Source organism: Trachemys scripta, chromosome 9 (assembly GCF_013100865.1).
Source record: "Trachemys scripta elegans isolate TJP31775 chromosome 9, CAS_Tse_1.0, whole genome shotgun sequence".
Taxonomy (NCBI): domain Eukaryota; kingdom Metazoa; phylum Chordata; order Testudines; family Emydidae; genus Trachemys; species Trachemys scripta.
This window is the reverse complement of record NC_048306.1, coordinates 51,723,624-51,727,977: the sequence shown is the minus strand read 5'-3', so window position 1 is coordinate 51,727,977 and position 4,354 is coordinate 51,723,624. Positions and strand designations below refer to the sequence as shown.

Sequence of the window (4,354 nt, the reverse complement as noted above, 5' to 3'; positions counted from 1 at the left end):
GGGCTGAGCCATGAAGAGGATGCTGCGGTTCCTGAGGCTGCGAGAGGGACTGCAGGTGGACAGCAGAGACCGAGTGACACTATGAACTGTGGATGGGGGAGCATTGGCCTCGAGCTAATCCCCAGAGTACCAGGAGGATGCGCCAGTCCGGCAGTGAGTGATGCACCATGTGACAATGGCCATGGTAAAGTTTATCAGTTCAGCCATTATGGTGCTATTCTGTCACTCCCACTCTTCCCTCCACACCTCCCAAAATCGCAACAGTTGTTTACAGTGGGAAAAGGTGTGTTGTTACTGTCCTAGAACTGCAGAAGCTTCTGAAGAGACCCTATCCCCACTTTCCAAAGTCCCTTTGGATGGACAGCAAGGCTCAAAAATTTCAGCCCAAAGACAAGTGTTGGGGAGAGCTATGATTATGTCTTTAATATGATTAAAGGCCCCCAGCTGACATGGCAGCCTAGTCATGCTAGGTACGGTTCAGACATGCAGCAAGAGACAACTCTTACCCCACTGAACTTAACAATATCAATAGACAGGAGGACAATAGACAAAGGAAGCACTGCACCCTCACCGTACAGACGGAGAACAAAGGGACACAGTGACAGAGCCAAAAAACAAACCCAGGTTTGTGGAGTGCTAATCCAGTGCCTTAATTACAAAATCCTTCTTCTGTGTTACAGGTTGAATTATGTAAGACATGCTACCTTTAGGCACTTTATTATGTGGAAGTTTTACCTGGATTACTGCCTCATATTCTTTTATGGATTCCTTCAATTCTCGGGTTTGGTGTTTCATCTAAAAAAAGACAAATTCAAGTATAATTTCATGTGACCCATAGGCTACATTACTCCAATGCCCTTTGTCTCAGGTTACCATTGAACAGTGCTACAGATAGCAAACTGCACCCAGTGTGACAGCAGGAATTCAAGGTTCTTTACCCAGGAATGCTGGTGAGAACCAATTTTCCCTTTATGTTGCCTGTATGGCAGCATGTGCTCTTTAAGGTTACTATTGTGCAATGAGCTTTGTCTTCATGCAGTTCATTGCAGGATTGGGGCTCCAGGGTTTATTTTTTACTACATAAGTGTCTGCTCCAAAGCCAACTGAATGGATATTGCACTGACTTCAATGGGCTTTGGAACAGGCCCTAAAGTTCTAAATTATATAGACGAGAGGGTTGTGCCTAACCTTGTGTATAAAGAAATATGGGTGAATGTATTGTTTGTGAAAGGTGCTAGTTCGATAGCCCTGAAGACTGTAGCCTTCTGTGTATTCACACACACAAAGGAATTCAAAATACTTGGCATTATTAAATGCTAATGATAAGTGCAATAATTGCTACTTACTCACTCATCGTTGCTTGGAATTACTTTTTTTGCAAAATGAATCAGTGATCTTTAATTACAGGTGAATAGTAAAGTAATGACTTGTTACTTGTGCTTACTAAGAATGACGGAAAAGCAGTAAATATTGCTTGGGAATTATTAAATCACTTCTCAGTAATGCAAATATCTATACAGAACGAAAAATTATTTAAGCCCATATTGTTCCCTCCACAACAGAGGGTGATTCAAACTGGGCAGAACTACTCTAGTGGGAATTTCTACTCTCCCAACCTTCAAGGAAAAACCAACATGTCAACTAGCCAACAGCTGGTGCTGTAGGGACTCAAATGTGAAAAAAAATCTCTGTGCAAACTTTTGATTAAATGTTTTTATATTCACGTTTCTAATGCTCGGTTTCACTCCCATCTCTCCAGTTATGCTTTGCAGAGCACCCCAAACATTCCTCTGCTTCCTTGGTGTCACATCCTTCAGATACACGTGGACTATTATTATACCTTCCTCCCCAGTCCTTGTTGAGTCTAGCTATGTATATGTAAGCAGTCCATTCCCTCGAGCCCCAAAATAGTTGTACTTGCTAGTCTCTGAATTCCTTTCAGTTAATCAAAAGCTTTCTGGTTGTGCTGTGAGATATGGCCCCTCCATACCATTTAGAAAGGAGTCTTCCAGTTCTGTGAAGTGATGCCTCTGAGTTTGCAGCCCAAAGTTGCACTGGGTTTTTATGCTAGATGACAAACAATGCTGTTGATTATTTTCTGTAGGTCTCATTCGGCTTTACCCACTTTCCAAAAATATCCTTCATATTGCGTACGAGCTGTAGTAGCTTGTATTGAAGGCCCAGCTAAGACCCTGATCTACCTGCATATACACCATGGATCATATTCAGCTAGTGATATTGAGTTATCTATGCACTAACATGGCTTGCTAGCCTAAATAAATAATGCCTAGATAAATGAGTTTACTGTACCTTTCTGAAAATCTCATCTTCGACACCAAAAGCCAGTTTGCATTCCTGTAGCTTTTTCTAATAGGAGACAAACATTCCAAAAGTATGTTCTGATAATACAACTTCCTGGCCAACAGTCCCTCCCCTGACCCCCAAAAACATACACTTCCATACACCACTGTGGTTTCTGCTAGCCAAAGGAAGAGAAGTCTTAAGCCCTCCCTTGAATCCGTGGTATGAGTACAGTGTTGCTACTTGCATGCTAGCTGATCTAGACACAGCTTTAGGTATCTTTATACTTTTCCCACAATGTTCATATCCAGGCTGGTTCAGAAAAAAACGACCCAAAACATCTCCAAAAGAATATTCACGTGGCTGAGTCCTCTCTTCAGCCGTGGCATCAATTGCAATATTCTTGAGTAACAGAATAAGGGTAAAAAAAAAGGCTTGACTGATTATAGTGAGTGGTTTCACATGCTTCCTTGATTTACATCTAACAAAGACATGTAGGGCCACATCCTGACCTTGTGTGGCATCAGAGCTCAGTTGAAATCAATGGAGCTATGACAATTTTTACAGCAATGGAGGAGTTGGGGCACAGGCTGAGATTTATAGAGGTCCTAGGGGAATGAGGTTCTCAATTCCCTCTGGATCTCAGGTGGAATTGGGCACCTAACTCACTTGATCTGACAAAAATGACATTTACAGGCATCAAGTGCCTGACCCCAAACCACACTGAGGTCAACAGAAAGATTCCTACTGATTTCACTGGGTTGTGGGTCAGGCCCCCAATTCCTTTACATGAACTGGATCCTTTTGTGTTTCAAGCATTCCTCTTCACTGGTTGCAGCTCTACTCACCCCTAGTTTGTGGACATCAGCCCAAAGCTGCATGTGGCTGCGCTGGCTGGCTCTTCTCGACACGGTCAATGATGAGTTCTGAAATCAGATGGTGCCATTGTACTTCAATTGCTGTAGGGCCAAATATCATGCATGCAAGGAAAGTCATTACTCTTCCAACAAATGTTGCTGTTATGGGCCTGATCCCCATCTAAGCATAACTCCATGGAAGTCACTGGTGTATAAGGGGTGTGAGATCAGAATTTGGGCTTGATTCTCCTCCCACTTACACTGGTCTAAATCAGGAGTAATTTCACTGATTTCACCAGAGTGGTAACAGGTGCTGATAAGAAGCAAATCAGGTCCATTATCTCTGGTGGCGCCAGGCCAGGTGGGACCCTGGAGTAATTCAGACCTTCCCACCGAGGAATTTTTCTCCAATTTCTCAGTTATCAAAAGGGAAAGCGGAGATCCATAGATGCTTTGCTTGCAGTGTAAATGACCTGCACCTGACACTCAGACTGGTATGTAATTGTCAATATGCTTGATCTACAATATGTGGTAATGCCCTGTGGTCTCCATTGCTATTTGTAGGTACTGTCTGTAGGTGAAGCCAAATTACTTCTACTGTTGTGATCTATTCCAGGGAGCTGAGGTGGAACGCAAAACACATGTCTCTGCAGATGCACATACTATGGACATAGGCTTGGGGGTAAAAATTTCAAAAGCACCTAAGTGACTTAGAAGCCAAAGTCTCTTTTTAAAAGTCTCTTTTTATTTGAATTGACTTTCAAGTGCTTAAGTGGCTTTTAAAAATGGTACTTTTAAAAAAGTAGCTTTTGAAATGTTTCCCCTTTTAATTAAAAGGATGCAATAATTAATTGCAATACACAGATGAATGTAAAAGACATGTAAATTTTTATTGGGCAAGAGAAAAACTGATGCCAGGTTTACACTAAAAAATTAAGTCAATCCAGCTCCATTGCTCAAGAGCGTGAAAAACCCACACCTGTGAGCGATGTAGTTCAGCCGACCTAGCCCCTTAACCTGACCCAGCTACCTCCGCTCAGGGAGGTGGATTAACTACAGTGATGGGAGAACCGTCCCACTGATGTAGCGAGTGTCTACACTGACGCATCACAGCCATGCTGCTGCCATGTTTCTAGTGACAACATATCCTAAGAATGACTGTACTACCCAGTGGTTAGGGCACTCCCCTCAGACAC

The 4,354-nt window shown here is 42.7% G+C and overlaps 1 long non-coding RNA gene across 1 annotated transcript; it reads right to left on the bottom strand.

The window, feature by feature from the left end:
- Positions 1–735: 735 nt before the first annotated feature.
- LOC117882992 lies at positions 736–3,224 on the bottom strand. The gene is made up of 3 exons (XR_004647154.1): positions 3,150–3,224; positions 2,311–2,367; positions 736–795 (listed from the first exon to the last, which is right to left on the bottom strand). It is a non-coding gene; the product is annotated as an uncharacterized LOC117882992 (long non-coding RNA).
- Between the last annotated feature and the right edge of the window lie 1,130 nt (positions 3,225–4,354).